This window comes from Polyodon spathula, chromosome 4 (genome assembly GCF_017654505.1).
Source record: "Polyodon spathula isolate WHYD16114869_AA chromosome 4, ASM1765450v1, whole genome shotgun sequence".
NCBI lineage: Eukaryota > Metazoa > Chordata > Actinopteri > Acipenseriformes > Polyodontidae > Polyodon > Polyodon spathula.
Window position 1 is genome coordinate 76,895,200 of NC_054537.1, and position 20,876 is coordinate 76,916,075.

Here is a 20,876-nt window from a genome sequence, read left to right on the forward strand (position 1 = left end):
TAATTCCACACTGAACCTTTATTTATTGAAGTGCATTTATAACAATACTTTTTTTTTATCACGATTACATGTATTGCTTTGTATAGTTGAAAACCATTGGGGAACTATGACTGTTGTGATGAATATCAGATGGCTCGATATTGTGTAAAGGTTATGTAGCAGTATGTCAGTATCAAATAAGGAGCAAATGTGGTCTTCATTAATACATTTACAACTCAACCATATTGTTTAGTGTTGGGCCTTGAGGCTTAACTTAGTTTAGTTCTACAACCAAAAGAATGTAAACGCACATATTGAAAAACTTTATTCGCAAATGTTTTACAGGGATATGATAGTTTAGATGCCAGTTTATGACCTCTTTGAAATAGACGTCTGCAACTGATCGTAATATGTAATTTGCAGCACCTGGATCTGTCCACCCTCTGCAATGGTAGAAACTGGCAGAAAGTCACTGAACCATGGGGCATTGTCACCTATTACTGATATAAGTGACAGTGCTCTGTCTGTTGCAACAGCACACTCTCTTCATGAACATGGTGGGTGCTGTCCACCACTTTGTAGTTGCTGCAAGCTTTGTAATAACCCCATGTTTATCTTTCTTTATTATTAAGTTTATGCAATGTAGCATCATTACAAGCTGTACAGTACAAGCCCTCCTTTGATCATTTTAAACAAATCCACCTGCTAATGAAAAGAAAAGAGACACAAAAAACAGCACTTGGGTTGTCATAGTAAAGGGGCCTAATCCCCATCTTGCCCTTGCTCTTGATTAGAAGGGGGAACTGTCAGGGAACTGGTCACGCCTTTAGATGGTTGAGGAAAACAAGGCCACAGTAAATTTACCCCGTGGCATATCAGCCTTATTGTTGTAATAAATTTGATTAATTGCATGTTTATTTTCTTATATTATTTTTACATGATTTCTGAGTTGTTTGTTTTGATTATTCACTTTGTATATGTTGGAGCATCTGTTTATGCAATTTCATTGGGAGTGTGCCTTGGGGAATCCCGTGAAGGACTCCTGGGGTGGCGTGGTCACGACTACATACATCAATATCATTAATTTCTTCTGTAATCAGGACACCTGCAGGTGCCACTCTCCTTCACTACCTATTACATTGTAAACTGGTAGGCTAAACCCTTATAAACATTTCAAATGTCAAAGTACTACAGTGCTTCAAGTCATCTCTCAGATGTTTCCCAGGACATTGTAATCTTACTGCCATCTAAATGGAACTAAACCTCTGGCCCTCATCAATGTATCATTGTGGTCGGAAGACAACTTTTTCTGGGTTTTTGTTTCTCTCCATTTCAATGGTCTTCTTTTCCACACCTTCAGATACTTGAAACAGCTCCAGAGGAGTAATGTCAGTTACCTCGAAAAGATTTTTGTTAATGAGATTGCAGACAGCATAGTGAGTAAAGATGTGTGTATGTACCCCAGATCATAGAGTAGACCCTATGTTTCAAACAGTTATGGGAAATATGAGCTGACCTCTAGAAGGAATAGAATAGGGGAAGCTGATTGTATTTGTTAAACTGATTAATTTGCTCATTGTCATTGCTGTATAAAAGCACCTGAATATGTTTAGCACTGTAGGTTTGTTTGAGGCAAAGGACACTGTGAAGGGTCCCTAAATGTTACAAAGTCTCAATTGGTCAATTGCAACAGACGTATGAATTTATACTGTATATATAAAGTTTTTTTTATTCATAAATTCCTCTTTTCGTGTCACATGCACGTTTTATTTAGGTTATAGAGCTGTATAAATGATGTTTACAGTTTCATATGTCTTTGCCGTTAATATTTTGACAATGTCTTTAAAGGTTTAGCTAGTGGTCAACGACAAAAGAAACTTTGTTGCACAACAAATTCTACACTTTTGTTTATTGTGAAAGCTATAAGAATTATGTTTTCCTGTGTTGGAGATCATAATACAGAGGTTGGAATTCATAAAACAAATAGAGAATGATTGGATGGATACCATTTGGCAAGTAATTAACTTGAAGCCCACTGTGGTGATTTGGGTTTTAATACACCAGTAAGTAGAAATGTGTGTGGATTGGGAATACAGACTGTTAGCTCCAATTTGTGAAGATATTAGTGGCTGTTTACAAGTCTTTTTTTGATATAGTGCTTGTTAATGGCAAAGTTTTCTGTACTAAAAATTATGGTGTAGCATTACAAAGGAATACACTGTGAATCTGGAGAACATAGGAACTTTTTCTTTATTTCGTTGCTTAGAAAAATTGAAAAATATATGAGTGACCCATTCCAACCTCTGTCTTATGATCTCAAACATAGGAAAACATCCTTCTTATAGATCATGCAATAGAGAACATTGCAGAATTTATTGTGCAATAAAGTTTGTGTAAATTAGCTTCAGACTAAACATTGATGTACTCCAAAGAGGATTAGCCTCTGCTGAGTACTATCTCAGTTCAATAAATCAGCTGACCTCAGGAATAAACTAATCATTTATTCTTTATGTATTGGTAAATTTTAGTGAGCGTGGAAAGGGACAGAAGAGTAAGAGGAGTGCTGCATTCTTGTACTGCATATTTTCAACTCATTTTAAACCGCTAATATTTTAAGCATTTCCTTATGCCTTTCTTCATTCAAGCACAATTTAGATGATTTAATTGTTTGGCAATTCCACAAATAAATAAATGACCTGCTGCTCAATGTTTAGCTGCACCTCCTGTCATCTGTGATTCCTGTTTGTCATGCAGCATAACAAGATATTCATGCAAACAATTTGAGATCTTTGAATAATTCCATTCAAAGAAAATAACTTATAACGCTATTGCTGAATTCTGAGGTTTTTGTCAAAAGATTACCCAATTTGTTATGCTTATATATTGTTTTCAGAAAGAAACCCCAAACAGATATTGAAATCCCACAGGGGCTTTCTGTCAATTTGTATACTGTTTCTCAGCCTCCTGTATCAGACCCTGTTAGCTACCTCTCCAGGGTAAAAGAATCTGGCAGTTAGTGCTGACATCCCCCTTTAGTAACAAAAAGCTCTAAATCATACAGCAAAAACTAAAAACCACTTATTGCACAATAAGGTCAGCCAGGGCAGCAGAGACTGGAATACAGGCCTTCACCGTTGCTGGCCTCGCCCCATTTAGCCTGGAAATTTTTATTTATTTATTTATTTATTTTTAATCAAACCATTGTGTGAGTTATCTGGTATTGCCTGTAACTTAATGTCTGGTCTTTTGTCATTGACCACAAAGACATTGACAAAATATTAAATAAAATATCAGCCAACAGCAATTGTTTGCAGCTGTAATAATGAAACAGTTGCCAATAAAAAGCATTGTAAAATGCTTTAATTTTTTGTGTGTTCCTAAGAAGTTATTAAGGGATTTGCTGATCTTTACACACTAAGGCTAATGCCATGTTGTCATTAGCCAACTGTAGACTTTTTATTTATTGTTGCAGTTTGGCTATTGCGCTGTGGTCGTTTTATTTTTCTGCTTAATGTATCTGATGAAGCCTAATTATGTAATAATACATTATTATTACAGTCATTATCTCTTTTAGGGCCTCAATCACTAAACGGTGGTAAATGACCAAAACTACCGCATGGCAGGGGGAAGCAACCCCATTCTCAAAATGAACCAGCTGTACCTCTATTCACTAAGCTAATAATATGCACAAAGTGAGTTAAATTATTCATTAGCAAGTTGTCACAATCACACGACCAAGGAGGACAGAGTGAGGAATTAAATGTTTACAGGCCAGGAGCTAAATGTATTAGCAGAAAAAGTGGTGGGGAATTACGAAAGGCTTTTTGGTGCTGAATCAGTGAGAACATTAACTTCAGTGAAACATTAAGGACAATATGAATGCAGAGAGAGAGAGAGAGAGAGAGAGAGAGAGAGAGAGAGAGAGAGAGAGAGAGAGAAACAACTGCTTGTTTTAGTGTTTTGTTTTTGTGCCTTTATTAAATGCGCAAACAGCACATTCGTACCCCAGTATGCGATATTGTTGTGGTTTTATTTCCTGGTCTGACGTCATTCACCAGCCATCCTATTCACATTTGATGTTCAGCAGTGGGAAACAGTGCCTCCACACTCAGGCCAGGAATGGTACTGTGGGTACACAATTTTTTAATTTTTTGTGGGTGAACGGAGTTGAACCCTATGGCCGTGGGACCCTATCTGGTGGGTACAAATGGTGTATTCCACTGTGGAGCAGGAGGATGAGGAGTGGTGTACCTACTGCTGTCGCTATGGGCATGAGGAGGAAGGCTGCCCGGAGGTCGACTGGGACACAGACAAGGAGGGAGATGAGCCCGTCGCCATCGCCTGAGGACATCTGCTTGCTGTCGCCTGGGGAGGCTAGTTAACCGTCACCTGGGGAGTCTAGTTAAGAACATAAGAACATAAGAAAGTTTACAAACAAGAGGAGGCCATTCGGCCCATCTTGCTCATGTGGTTGTTAGTAGCTTATTGATCCCAGAATTTAATCAAGCAGCTTCTTGAAGGATCACAGGGTGTCAGCTTCAACAACATGTTGCATAGTCTTCTTTGTTCAAGACTGAATAGATTGAATTCTTTTAGCCTGTCTGCATATGACATGCCTTTTATACCTGGAATAATTCTGGTCGCTCTTCTTTGCATTCTTTCTAGAGCAGCAATATCCTTTTTGTAGCAAGGTGACCAGAACTGAACACAATATTCAAGATGAGGTCTTACTAATACATTGTACAGTTTTAACATTACTTCCCTTGATTTAAATTCAACACTTTTCACAATGTATCAGAGCATCTTGTTGGCCTTTTTTATAGCTTCCCCACATTGTCTAGATGAAGGCATTTCTGAGTCAACAAAAACTCCTAGGTCTTTATCATAGTCCTTTTTTTAATTTCAGTATCTCCCATATGATATTTATAATGCACATTTGTATTTCCTGCGTGCAGTACTTTACACTTTTCTCTATTAAATGTCATTTGCCATGTGTCTGCCCTGTTCTGAATCTTGTCTAGATCATTTTGAATAACCTTTGCTGCTGCAACAGTGTTTGCCACTACTCCAATTTTTGCGTCTTCTGCGAATTTAACAAGTTTGCTTACTATACCAGAATCTAAGTCATTAATGTAGATTAGGAATAGCAGAGGACTTAATACTGTTCCCTGTGGTACTCCACTGGTTACCACACTCCATTCTGAGGTTTCTCCTCTAATCAGTACTTTCTGGTTTCTACATGTTAACCACTCCCTAATCCATGTAAATGTGTTTCCTTGAATCCCTACTGCGTTCAGTTTGCGAATTAATCTTTTATGCGGGACTTTGTCAAAAGCTTTCTGGAAACCTAAATAAACCATGTCATATGCTTTGCAATTATCCATTATCGATGTTGCATCCTCAAAAAAATCAAGCAGGTTAGTTAGACACGATCTCCCTTTGCTAAAACCATGTTGACTGTCTCCCAGGATACTGTTACCATATAGGTAATTTCACATTTTGGATCTTATTATAGTTTCCATAAGTTTCCATATAAAAGAAGTCAGGATTATTGGTCTGTAGTTACCTGGTTCAGTTTTGTTTCCCTTTTTGTGGATCGGTGACGTTTCCAATTTTCCAGTCTGTCGGTACAACCCCTGTGTCAAGAGACTGTTGCATGATCTTGGTTAGCGGTTTGTAAATAATTTCTTTCATTTCTTTGAGTACTATTGGGAGGATCTCATCCGGCCCAGGGGATTTGTTTATTTTAAGAGCTCCTAGTCCCTTTAACACTTCTGCCTCGGTTATGCTTAAAACTGGATAGGAACAGGTTGACATGTGGGGCATGGTGTCCATATCCTCCTTTATAAAAACTTGTGAAAAGTAATCATTTAATATATTTGCTATTTTTTTTCTTCATCTATGATTTTGCCATTTGTATCTCTTAGACATTTAACCTCCTCTTTGAATGTTCTCTTGCTGTTGTAATATTGGAAAAACATTTTGGAATTGGTTTTAGCCCCCTTAACAATGTTCATTTCTATTTCTCTCTTGGCCTTTGTAACTTCCTTTTTGACTTGCGTTTGCAGTTCCGTCTACTCTTTCTGTGTACTTTGTTTTTGGTCCCTTTTTAACACTCTGTAAAGTGCCTTTTTCGCTGGATTTTTTTTTTTAAATTGATCTATTAAACCATTTTGGCAATTTAGTTTTACATTTAGATTTGTCTAATTTAGGGATGTAATTGTTTTGTGCCTCTAGTACTACATTTTTGAAGAACAGCCATCCTTTTTCTGTGGATTTTTTCTCTATTTTACTCCAGTCTACTTCTGTTAGTCTCTGTTTCATACCTTCATAGTTTGCTTTTCTAAAATTGTAAACCTTAGCTTTAGTCATTACTTTTGGGGGTTTAAAAAGCACTTCAAATGTGACCATGTTGTGGTCTGAGTTTGCTAGTGGTTCTTTGACCTCTGTTTTAGTTATTCTATCTTCGTTATTTGAAAAGACTAAATCAAGGCATGCCTCCCCTCTAGTCGGTGCCTTGACAAATTGTGTTAGGAAGCAGTCATTTGTCATTTCCACCATTTCAATTTCATCCTTCGTGCTACCCACCGGGTTTTCCCATTTTATTTGGGGGAAGTTGAAATCCCCCATTAGTATGGCTTCTCCTTTGCTACACGCATTTCTAATGTCATTGTATAACAGATTATTTTGCTCACCGTCTGAATCTGGCGGTCTAGAGCATGCTCCTATTATTATGCCCTTTGAATTTTTGTACGTTATTCTGACCCATGTTGATTCGGCTTTATTTTCTTTTTCCAGGTTTAACACCTGTTTCTTATGTATAGTGCTACCCCTCCACCTCTTCTGTCCTGCCTGTCTTTCCTATACAGTGTATACCCACAAATATTATATTCGTCCCCATCACATTCAGACAACCAAGTTTCTGTAACACCCATCACATCATAGTTACTTGTTAGTGCAGTAGCTTCAAGATCTAAAATTTTGTTTCTGTTACTTCTAGCATTTAGATAAATACTTAATGGTTGTCTTACCTGAGTTGTTGTTCTTGTTTTTATGCGGTCTCAGTAGCTTCAAGTTCTTTTTGTTTCTGATACTTCTAGCATTTAGATAAATACATTTAATGGTTGTCTTACCTGAGTTGTTGTCCTTGTTTTGATACGGTCTCCCTTCTGTTTTTTTGTTGATTTCTCACCCCTTCCTTTCTAGTTTAAATGCTTCTGAACCTGCTCGGGATCTTTTCTCCAAGTAGATTGGTTCCCTTTTTATTTAAGTGCAGTCCGCCCTGTCTATACAGATAGTCCTTGTTGTAGAATGTAGTCCATTGATCAAGATAGACGAAGCCTTCTCGTGTGCACCACGTCTTCAGCCATGTGTTTAGATTAATTATTTCCAGCAGTCCATATCGTCCTTTGCAAGGTGCTGGCAGTATCCCAGAAAATACCACAGTTTAGGTCTTGTCTTTTAATTTCCTTCCTAGCTCTCTGAATTTGTTTTGCAGGGATTTTGGTCTGTCTCTTCCAATGTTGTTTGTACCGATGTGGACGACTATTACCGGGTCATCTCCTGTTCGTTTTAGGAGCCTGTCCATGTTCTCAGTGATGTGCGTGACGGAGGCACCTGGAAGGCAGCACACTGTTGTAGTAACGGGGTCCAAACTGCGAACTGAACTTGCTGTGTTTCTCAATATGGAGTCCCCAACAATCATGACCTCCCTTCTTTTTGCTGTCTGGTCACCACTGTTAATAGGGTCCTGGATGTTGTTCCTTTTGTTCTCTTGATATTGGTTTTGCTCATCAAAATTTTGACGTGGCTCAAGTCTGTTGGAAGTTTTGATTTCTGGTGGGGAGGCCTTTTCACCATTGGTTGGGAAGGCCTACTCTTTACCGCCCAGGGATTTGTTTCCACAAGCAGCAGTTTTACTGTGGGAGTTTCTGTGGTCAGGGCCCAGGAGGAGGGAGCCGCTGGCTCCAAAGAGGGCCAACGTACCATTTGTTTTTATAAAAGTGTTTTAGTTTGTTCAGACGTTTCATTTTTGTACCTTTTATTAACCCTTTGCTGCCGACGCGCTTTAATTTTGTAACTTGTATTACGAGAATGAAACATGATATACTCAGCTGTTCAGTCAACTATCTTTGGCCAAAGTCTGGAAGAACCAACATGGTTCTACGTCAGATCTCTACTAGAGAAGGCCCCCCCTTGTCATGAGCGGTTCCGTCTGATTCCACCTACCTTGTATCAAGAGCTTCGGACCCTGTTGGCCAAGATGCTGGAGGGAAGGGTAGTGAAGAAAAGTGCCAGCCCATGGGCTGCTCCAGTAGTCCTCGTAAGGAAAAAACATGAATCCTGGAGGTTCTGCATGGACTACCGATGGCTTAATTCCATCACCCACAAGGACGCTTACCCCCTCCCCCGGATTGAAGAGTCACTCACGAGTCTTAAACAAGTAGCCTGGTACTCCACCCTGGACCTTGCCAGCAGGTACTGGCAGGTTGAGGTAGATCCCAGAGATCTGCTGGAATATCCGGTGTTGGCTTACGCAGATTTTACCCTCCCATTTCGCTTATACATGGATGCCATCTTGAGTGGGAGCGGTACTTGCCCAGGAACAAGAGGGTAAAGAGGGAGTTATAGCCTACGGCAGTCAGCGCCTACATCCTACTGAACAGAGTGACCAAAATTATAGTTCTTTAAAATTGGAACATTTGGCATTGAAGTGGGCAGTAACAGAACAATTTAAAGACTACTTGTGGGGGGTACAGTCTACACAGATAATAAGCCATTGGTTCATTTTGAGACGGCTAAACTGGGAGCCACAGAACAATGCTGGGCTGCACCGTTGGCCATATTTGAGTTCAAGATATTGTATTGACCAGGAACCACCAACATTAACGTAGACGATGATGTGTCTCAGTAAGCTGCTGCTCCCCCACTACAAGAATAATTTAAGAATAGAACCAATTGATATTGAAGGACAGATTGGTAGCCAGAAAGAACCTCGATTTGCAGATGGATGAGATCCATCTACAGACCCTGGTACCCCCTGAACAAACCCGCCTGGTTTGGGAATGGTACCACCAGGCCTTTGGACACCAGAATAGTGACAAGACCCTGTCTGTCCTCAAACAAAGCTTTTACTGGCCCCAGGTGAATACTGAGGTTGCCTTGCGAACTTTGAGCTGTCCCTCCTGCACCTTGAACAAGGCCGACACGAGGGGAAGAGCACCCTTGCTTTCCATTTGAAGTAGTGCCCCCATGGAAATTGTATCAATAGATTATTTGTTTGTAGGAAGAGAAGGCAATGCCTATCCCTATGCGCTTGTAATGGTTGATTTATTTTCTAGGTTTGTGTGGGCTGCCCCTACTAAAGACCAGACCATACCATCCACAAGGTAATGGGGGGGTGAAAGAATGAATAAAACGCTATTGGGTACCTTAACAGAGGGGTACCAACGGCAGTGGAAGGATAAGTTACCAGAAATGATTCATGCTTATAACAGTACGGTTCCTGCTAGCACAGGCTTAACGCCTTTCTTTTGTTATGTTTGACAGTCATGCCTGGTTACCAGTAGATCTAGTGCTAGGGGCCTTACCGTCTACAGTTTTGGAGGACTTAAACCAGTGGATGCAGGGTCACCAGGCTCACCTGGTGGGTGCTTATGAAGAAGTGGGGAGGCAGTCTCAGCAGCATAAACAGGCTGATAAAAATCAAAGAAATCAGGGTAATCAGGCTATTCCATTATTACCAGGGGAGAGGGTGTTAATCCAGAATTTTAGACACTGGACCCAAGGGAAACGTTCCCATCGTTGGGGCCCAGAACCGTTTATCGTGATTGCTGTATTGTGTCCGCCCTGAGGGTCAGGATGGTCCAGAAAGACCTCTCCATCAGAACAATCTTCGAGTGTGCCTGTATGAACCTGTGGCCTTGCTTTGTGTGTTTACTAATTTGTTGTATTTATTATTAGTACACTGGTGACCAAATGGCAGAACTGATTGATATTCTGAGGAACCTAATTACATCATCTGTTACCCATTACTTCATAATATTAGTAATTGTCCTATAAAAGGCAGAGAGCAGAGCAGACTGTGTTGCCGGAGGACCCAGACCAGAAAGTGGATGAGAGGAATCGCTGGAGGAACAGACTGCAGGAAGAACCTGGAAAAGTTGGACCAAGAGATCAAGGGAAGTTACAGCAAAGTAGTAGAACTATTGTTAGAGTGGTGAGCCCTGTCTAGCTTGCAGATAAGTGCACAGGGCTAGAATTATTTTCTTCAATGTGCGATTGGAAACCATTTTATTCAGCAGTACAACACATATATTGACTTTACTACTATATAGGAGTTATGAAGTGTGTCAAGTAGCATTATTCCAATTGTATATAATTATTGTGGTGGTCTCTATATAAGACAACCTGCTGGAGTATCGTTAGAAACTTAAACTTGTGATACAATACATTGCAATGCAACTGCACTGATGGTGGCTTTGTTTGTTCTTTTGGTTTGTTACAGCAGTTACCTGGGCCCGGGGTTTTGGGCTGACCCCCTGTTGAACAATGACCTGTTGAACAGTGACCAGCTGGACAGCATTCGGGATGGGGAGAAGCCGAACCCGGGTTTTAATGGGGCATGTCTGTGTGGGGCTAATTTATAACGAAGAGGACAAGGGCTGTTTTCGGCCTGGAGTGATACTACAAGCCGGGACACAAGGAATACAAGGTTGTATCTTTCTGTGCTACAGCCTCCCTTCTCACAGTCATGAAGCACCGGGATCCTCCCTGCCTAGTTGCACAATTTAACATGTTTTTACATAGTGTTAACCTAATCCAATTGTTTTAGTAAGAATTGTTGTTTTAGATAAATGTCATATTTATAGTTTTAGTTGGGATTGTATTTTATTGTGTAAATTGTGATTTGGATAAAGATTATTGTGGCCATTCATTGCAATAGAAATCGAAGCTTACTTATCTGTGGTGTTGTCCTTCGACATTCATCTGTGGGGGTCGGGGTTTGTGTCACAGAATCCCAAAAGAACCTGTAGAGTGGAAAATGGGAGGGTTAAACCTTAGAGGTCCATTTATTCAGCGCTTGTCAGGTGCATCAGGTCCAATATTTTCACACGCACTGTTTATTTTACATGCACTGTTTAATTTTTTTTTTTACAGGTTTAAAAGGCACTGCATAGCAAAAGAACACTCAGTACTGCATCTCCAGCCAAGCCCCATCCCTTGTTCGCTGTATTTTTCACATACCTCTTCATAGTCGTGAATACTGGTAAATCCTTTCCTGATCACTCGTTTTATCACCAAACTCCTCAATAATGCGATCCAAGTCATTATTGTATTACTATAACATCTCAAAAAGCTCTGCAAATGTCTGATATTCTTTGAGCACTATATGCGGAAGCAGCTGTCTTCTTTGTGTCCGTGTTATCTCTGTGGTGCAGGGGCTATGTGTACTGCTCAGATTCGCCCCCCCCCCCCACACCTTTTTTTTTTTAATTCAGCTTCTCTTGAAAGGTTTTCTCTGCTTTTTCTGGAAAAAACGACTAGGGACCTGTGCTTGACATCTTCTTGATGATATCAGACAGGGTCCGACATCGGACTGGAAAGGAAAAATTGTAATGTCGGACCTGGTCCAACATAGGACCACAAAGGGTTAATGTTTGTAAACGTAGTTAACAGTGTTGTTTGGTTTATTGTCACTTGGTCAGCTCTCTTCCAGTTTTGTGCATTAAAACATGTGACAGTTTGTGGTGGGAAAATTATATCCAATGCAATTTATGTACTAACCTCTGAGCTGTTTGTTCATGTGTTTGTTTAGCCTGTGTGACTTAAAAAGGGATTATACCAATGTAATAAGCAGTTTGAAACTTTGATATTAAGTTTAAGAATTGTTCAGTATAGTCTAGATGTTTCTCTTCCCCTTTTAGCCTTCACCTGCATCCTGTTATTGCTAAGTGAAGAGGGTTTAAAGTAGACTGAAAATGCCCATATATATCCATGCTGTGGACCTGCGTGTGTTGAGATTGTTCTCGGGTTTGCAAACTATTAAACTTATTTACTCACTCTTGTCTGTTCTACTGAGTCTCTGTCTTACAGAAGTTTAAAGTATAAACTTCCACCACAAGTTTTAAATACTTTTGAGAGCTTTATGGATGAGAAATGCACTGTATTTATTCATGACGAGACTTAAGACACATAAACATAATATACATTTTAGACCTGCAATATAACATTTAAACATGCATTCTCTAGTGTAGCGTCAACACTCCAATTTTATAAAATCATTTTATAAAATCATTCATCTGAATAAGGATGTATGAAATGAGCGATATTTATACCATACAAAACTCACTTGAGTCATTACATCGCCTTCTTTACTGAACGCCAAAAGGAGCATCTGCTGACTGATCCAGATCCCTTATTTGATCCAGGAGGACATTCAGATGAAAATGTGTTGTGATTTGCTTCACTGTATTCAGTGAAAGCGGACTCTTCCTCCCATTCTGGCTTAAGCCTCATGCTTTCATTTTTTACTCATGGAGGGTTTGCTCAATGCCATTGTCTCCACGAAATGAACAAGCACTTAATTCAGAACCTGTGAGGTTCACTTTCAACTACTTATCCAGCTTTCACTCAAGGTGACTGAAATACGCATGCGCCAGCGAGCAGTGTCGAAGGTCATCAAGTGACGAAATGTCATTGCAGTGAGCATACAGGCTCAAAGAAACTGAAGAGAGAGAAAGTGAGAGAAAAAAGAATAATAAACACAAATGTATACGGAGAACACAAATAATAAACTTCTTGTCTATTCTAACTTTTTGTTTTTGTTTTTGTTTGTTATTCTGCTGAGTTCATTCGAGCCACAAAGGGTGCGTCATGCGCCATGCATTTCACTGGGAGCCACACCCAGCATTTGCCCTGGAGCCACAGTTTGGCCACCTCTGTCATACACAAATTAATTAAGTAGCTACACTGAAGGCTTTGCTGTCATGTTTACAGATCACATCTAGTGCACACTCATGAATTAACATAGATCACTCAGATCAGGACAGACATCTGTACCAGTCTGGAAGCAATTCCTTTAGTAAATTAGGTGCTTTGGCACTGTTTTTTGGTATTGGCTTTCCTGTAGTCTGGATGCGGCAAAGCCTAATCTGTTTCCTCTTTGAATTAAAAATGCTACAAGCCATAAGGAATCTTGGAAGGACGCCCTGAGTCTTCTATTCTCCGGAAAGACATGCAACAGAGATTTGCTCATTAAACAACAAAAGCAATTATTACGGTACCTAGAAGGTTTCCCTTTCATCAGTAGGAAGCATGAACAGAATACTGTTGTCAGCAGCCCTTATTGGTTTTGCCAATGTTCACTTGGTGGAAACTGCCTGAAGCTCAAAATGGGAATTAAGAAAACAGGATGCGCTAAAGTAGAATCAAGAAGTTTGATTCATAGTAACCTGCTATTGACCTGCATAGCAGGATCAAAATGTATTGTGGTACATTTTAAGGGTCCCCATTCAAGTAGTATAGCAATACAGTTGTAATCAAAAGGTTACATACCCCAATGGAAATTTATAATTTCTAGAAATTTCTCAAAAACAGAATTATAGGAAAAATCTTTTGTAGCAAAAGTTTTGCTTTTGTGGATGGGGGGGGGGGGGAGTTACAAGAAACTCCAACAATGCTAATTCAGAAGTATTCATACCCTGACAAGGAAAATCAAATTAATAGCTAGTTGAGGCATCTTTAGCAATAATAATTTCTTTTAAATGATTAGATTACACCATGTAACAATTTTTATTTTTAATTTTTTTTGTTCCTGGGTAGTAAGTGTTATTTCCTAATTACTTATGCCTCAAAAGTATAGAAAATGGTTATTATTCCCCACAAACTTTGTTTTATTTGATTTAGAAGCGAGTAGTTTTTCGAGATTTACTGTATTTACAGTATAATCGTAAATCTCTAAAAACTACTCACTTCTAAATCTTTTGTAGTCATTTTTGTATTACTTTAGTATAAATACATGTTAATTTGGATTCATATGTTGTTTTTTTCTGACTTTATGTGAACGAAAAGACACACATTTGCCCGTTTTCCCCTTGGAAATAGTGATATTTTGAAATATCAGTCCTGGTCACAAAAGCAAAGTTTGTGGGAATAATAGCCATTTTCTATACTTCTGAGGCATAAGCAATTAGGAAATAGCACTACTACCCAGGAACAAAAATTGTGTTACATAGTGTTATTTATCAATGAGCTTTTGTCATGATTCTTGATCATTCTTCAACGCAAAATTATTCAAGTTTTAGTTGACTTTGACTAGGCCATTCCAGAACCTTAGTTTTATTCTTCTTTAACCATTTTGAATTAGATTTTGATGTGTGCTTTGGATAGTTATTGTGTTGGAACATCCAGTTGCACTTTAAACTAAGTTTTGTACTGGAATGTTTCAGATGAGTGGCCAATATCTTTTGGTATGCTATGGAATCCATTTTACCAGGTATTTGAACTAAATTTCCTGTGCCACTAGAGGATAAACAGCCCCATAGAAGGCTATTACCAACTCCATGCTTGACAGAAGGTATGGTGTTTTCTTTGAATGCCTCACCAGACTTTCTCCAAACTTAACGACGATCAGCGTGAACAAATAGCTCGATTTGTTTTATCACTCCACAAAACCTTTGACCAGAACTCGTATCCATCATTCAAATGCCATTTTGCAAAATTTAAGCAATTGTCGTTGTGACATTTTCCTAAGAGTAGATTTTTCCTTGGCCTGCGACCATTGAGACCTTCACCATGCAATACTCAACCTATGGTTGAAATGGAACTCCAGTCCCACTTGCAGCCATTTCATTTGAATATGTTTGGCAGTCAATCTCGTATTGTTATTAACTTTCCTCACAATTCTTCTACTTGTTCTTGGAGAAAGAGCTTTCTTTCTTCCAGACCGAGGGAGCGTTGTGACAGCACCATGAGTCTTGTACTTCTTGGTAGTAGAAACAGTAGTTGAAATTGGGATACTCAAATGCTTGGAAATCTTCTTGTATCCTCCTCCAGCTTTATGGCAATAAATAATTCTTTAAAAAGCACTTTACTTTTTCCCATATTGACTTATTGATAATGACAGCAGTCATCCTACGCCTAACCCTTTTATACTCTCTAAGAATGTTCACCTACAATCCAGCATTTTCTAGTATTAGGTTCTACATTATCATATTGAAATTTCTAGCACCTTGTAGGCAATACTATCATAGCATCGAGTACTTTTGAATTAGCATTTTTTGAGTTTTGCAAAAAAAAAAAAAAAAAATGCTGAAATAATTGTAGACATCTGTTTCTTATAACTTTTTTCCTCATCCACCAAAGCAAAACGTATGCTATAAAGGATGTTTCCTAATATTCTTTGTTTTCAAGAAATTTGTAGAAATTATACATTTTCATTGGAGTATGTAAACTTTTGACTACAACTGTATTTTAAAAGTTAACACTAATTTAAAATTCAAATAGTAAGCATCTACGGTATAAAGGTTTTCTTATGATATCATTTTAATGACATGCCCTAGCAAAAAAAAAAAAAAAAGAAATAAACACATCAAGCCAAGTTATAAAGTCATGTATTCTGGTTTCTCAGATCATTATAATACACAGACAACATCATCACAGCTTCTGCACAGTGCTTTGTGAAAGATGGCTTGCTTTTCCATTTAACAGAACCCAGATGGCATCAATTTTGTGTTTGAATCCTCTTTATTTTTCAAATTTGAGCTTTGGTTTTACTCCTACTCTGACAAAGGTGAAAACAGAGGACAGATTTTTTTTTTTTGTCTGTCATGACCAATTTCCATTTCATAGATTTTCTTCATATGTAGTGTGAACCAAGTTTGTCTAAGTTTGAACCAAGTTTGAACCAAGTTTGTTCCTATCTTGAAAATATGTGACCTTGACCTATAAGTCAGATATCAAAGCTTTTCCACAATCCTTGTGTATCCCTTAAGCCCCTTTTACACTGACATGCACTACCTGGGTCAGAACCACCCTGGTCAGGACTCATGCGGGTCGGATACGTGATTTCACACTGCTTTTGATAAAGCAGGGTTGACCAGGGTGACAGACGTACACAGTGCTTCCGGTGCAAGTAGTCAATGTGCGTATCAATGCACCAGAAGCAGCTTGTTACGGATACTTCCATCCAAGCTTCTCTGTATTAAACTGTCGGCCCAAATGTTGATTAGACATCCCTACATCCCTGCTATAATCTGGCTCATGGTGCGTCTCAATCAACAAAATATGGCTAAACATAATAAACAAAAACGTGCCTTGCGGAACTGAAAATTAATTAATTATTTAGGGCAAAACTTTTGGCCATAGCTGTATGTGCGCCAAACTGTTATCTGTTTTCTAGACAAAGTGAAAGGTTACTTGGTATCCCTGAATAGATAGTTGTATTCTTCACAAAAAAGCACGTTATTTTAATATGCTGACTTCAATCATGTCTTTGCTTGAATAGGTCATATTTATTTAATTACTGGGGTTAAGTCTGTTGTTCACATACAAATACTGAATGACATCATCAAGCTACTCTTTTATGATCAAACCTTGTGCATTTTATAGTATTTTATTAGTTCCATGTGCTAATGCTTAGTATACGAACCGTTCATACAGTAAAACACATTTTAGGAAACAATAAACTATTTTTCAAATGTTGTTAATCATTTTAATAATTCATAATTAAAATACAAAATAAAATATAATTTATGATTCATTGGAGGTACTTTAAAAGCATGTTTACAATGAAAAAAAAAAGCATTGGCTTTCATTAGGGGGTGACTTTCATAGTGGTGTGCTAAGACTAGTATTTTCTGAGTAATTACCTTTAAGAAATTTGAATTTGCTAGGTATTAGTTAAATAGAAATTAAACATATTAATGACTCAACACAATACAATCAGTTCAATCGATATCAGGCTGACTGTGTTTTTAAATATAGAACATGTTGCGATCAAACTAAAAATCTTATTTTATATGAGATTTGTCTTACCTTTCTTTTATACTTTTGGTTTCGAATCATTTATATTTCACTTTCCTTAGAAATTTGTCATTTTAGTAAATTGTGGGATTGTAGTCCTGGGCAAAATGTAATCTCTGATTTAAACTCGGTCACATTTACATGCTAAGTTTGCTATTTTCATTGTCAGTTTACAGATGGTATAGAAGTATGGCAGTAAAAATGTCTGTGCCCAGGATGAGAGGAAAATTCGCTTCCAGCTTTTTTAATTGCCATTGATTGGTACTCAGTTGAAAAGGTAAAGGAAGATCAGCTTTCCTTGTTTAGGAATCAACATAATAATGAATGGACTTATTTAATAACTGCAGACAAATATTTCTTAAAGGTAATCACTCCGAAAACACGAAAATTGGCACACCTCTAGTTACATTACCAAGACATTTTCGTTTTAAACTGTTTATGGTAGGCTATTGTGAGTTTAGAAATTCTAGTACTTTTCAATTCTATTAAAACAACGGGGCTTTTGAAATGTCGTTTAGAACCCAGCACAGAATATTTAAATTTAGCAAGATTATGTTTTATGGTGTTGAGATATTTAGGCATTTAAAATGACGCCTGTCCTTTCCAAACTTTCTAAACCACACTCCCAGGCTTTCTGTGATAAATCAAAATTATATGGATTTGCTTTTTAAAAGATTCAAAATGTGTGAGTTTCCTGGAAATAGCTACCATGGGCAACACATTTACCAGAAAACATGAAATTTTGAAGTTTTACATTGTAGCCATTTCAAATCAAATCTAAAATTGATGATCATTTGAGTCGTACTGAATCACCAAACAAATGTAGTTTAAATCCAGACGCTCAATCTGTTTTTGTGCCAGGGTACTTTTTAGCAGCAAAACCTCAAAGCCTGAATTCAATCAAAACAGTCTTCAAAAATTCCTTATTGTTCTCCATTACTGGAAAAAAATAACAATACATGGTATTAAATATTGAAGTAAGAACACACACACACTGTAAAATAACACCGCAGTAATAAATAACTAAAAAGAAAATGAAAGATTAGTCAGTATATCTAAATTTATTTTTGGAATATGCAATGCTAAAAAACATTTTACAACACATGTAAACTTTTTACCCTGCTTTTCCCCATGCTGTATTTTCCTGACTGAACCCCAACCTCATGACTGCTAAACCACTGGCCGTGTTTCTATTATTTACTGTAAGACATCAGTTTAGTGGCAAATTTTACCCTTAACTTCACTTACCTGCTCTGATCTCTTTACAACTTTACATTATTCGTGGTGCAGTTATTTATTTTTTATTGTATTATGGTGTTTTCAAGCTATTTGTTCACGTTGATAGTCGTTAAGTTTGGAGAAAGTCTGGTGAGACATTCAAAGATACAATAAAAATACAATAATACAATAAAAAAAAAAATGTAACAGGGTAAATTCCTTCCAAAATCCAAATATGTTTTAAGATAACAAAATGTAGAAATACAGAAGTAAATGTGTAAAGTATTTCTCCATATTTTACAATTCAGTTTTATAATTATGGTATAGGTGACATGATCTTCTTTCAAATCTAAAATCTGAGTTCTGGAAGAATAGCTAGATTGCATCAGGAATGGCAATTCGCTAAAGATAAGATTGCATTTTCATTTCAGGTTTGCAAGATATTTCAATTACAACTTACCCTGATAAATTGTACTTCTTTAATGTGCTGAAAATGTAGCCAAGGGTTGAAAGTGTTACTATTATATCCGGTCTCCCCAAGTGTTTTTGTTAAACATTTGTCATTTAGAAAATTTATCAATCTAGGACACATGAGCACACAATTTATTAAGCAATTGTTTTACCTGTGTTGAAAACAACATTTTGATTGTCAGTGTTACTACCTTTCCAGTCACATTGAATACTGTGTTTCTACTGAATATAAAAATAGTGGAACCAAAATTGGCCGCATTGACGATAGGTTGTTCTCATTCAGTATAGCTTAATTAACTGTGTTTGAATCTTCTGTTTTTAATTTGCTCAGTAATGATGAGCATGTGTCAGAAGGGATTTTGATCACAGTGTGGTTGCTGGCAGGACAATTGAACTCATGAGTTGGGGATAGGAACAAGCTAATCACAGCATGGCAACTGGCCGCAGTGCTAAATGAACATGCTGTCTGCTCCAGATCCAAAGAAACATACAACTATTGGATGGGCAAGTAGCAAGAGGAAATACTTTGTGGGAAACGATTTCATCAAGTGTAACTTTCTGTAAATTTAAGACTTTTCCAATATAGTTAAATATTTAGAACTTATACATGTATGGTAACTGGCACTGAACATAAAAGTAATCACAAAAATGGATGCTTGTAATGTTTTATTGTAAAAATACATATTTTAAATTGAAGCTTAGTCTTTACATTTAAAATTGTAAACTTGTACACTTTATTTAGGTTTATTGTATTTATTTTTCTAGTCAAAAACATGGAATGTTAATATACTTACAAACTCATGTTTCCATATTGAACAGTAAGATTTTTTGGTACCAGGAAGGCTCCAGTAGCCTATAGTTAAGCGATACAGGAAGTACAGGTCTTATGTTGATGTCAATATTATGAATTCATCAGCCGCTAAGGGGAAATCCATTACAATAGGATTAACAAACAGATTTTGCAGACAGTTTACTTAAAAATAAATTGTATATAGTTTTGTTTGATTTCCTTTCTGTAAACTATTTGTATTTTAGTAGTTTGGTATCCTTCGATGATTTGTATACTGTAAATTAAGTGTATTCTGTAAATTACTGATAACCATGTGTTTTAATTTAAAAATCCCACTAAATGTAAAGGTCATTTAACCCTACAAAATATAATGGTCACCAATCACTTTTAATTTGCAGCCACCATATGCAGTTACTTTTTTTTGTATAGCACTAATCAAAAGGCTTTTCAACTTGTGTACACTTTTTATTAACTGGAAGATAAAATCCCCATAACTAAAGTGTTTTAATCCCAAAAGACGTTTTTATAATGTAACTGATCCCGACCTTATCCTTAATGACCCATAATATGTAATTGTAAGTCACATTATATTTCATAATGACTGATGAGTTACCCACCCCTGCTGTTTTATTATTCAAAATTACTTCTAAATAAACTTGAAGTTATGTGTTACATGATATCAGTTTAAAAAAAGACTCCTGGATTAACCTTTCTTTAGAGTCATAGAAATTAAGACAGATAAGTTAAAGGTTAAAAAGATTTATGCCAACTACACTCACAGATTACACTGGGACATAAAATGTAGTATTACATTACATGTTAACAAGGAACCTGATGATTCTATGATCTCAGTGTTTCATTAAAACGATTACCTGTGCATTTTGATCTTGACAGGCTGTTCAACATCTGTAGCATAAACAGTATCTGTCAAAAAGAGAGGCCAAAGATTGGATGAACATGGAGGAAGAACTGTATCTTGATTAGTAAGAATGTGGGCCCTCCAGGCAAGTACTGGGACATGGTTGGGGAGCTGTTGGGGAGAAGCCCATATTGACACTGCCTGTGCCATCCTTACGGTGAAAAAATAGAAAGGCCTCTTTAATGTACCAATTATGAAGGGCTTGTTTTAAAAAATATTGTTAAATATAAAGGTTGTAGAGGTCCCCAAGTGTCTGACATGGTTAAGGCACAGCCCAGTGATGTGCAGGGTGAGTCAAGGGAGTCTTTGGTCTCTCCTGGGGATTCCAGAAGGAGCATTTCCTTTGGCGCTTCCTGGATTAGGGAGTTCACAAAACCAGCAGGGACTGTTTCTCATTGCGCTACAGGGACCCAACTGGCCTGGGGGGTTCTAGCAGACACCTGCAGAGCTGGCTTTTGCCTTGGGTCTAAAGAG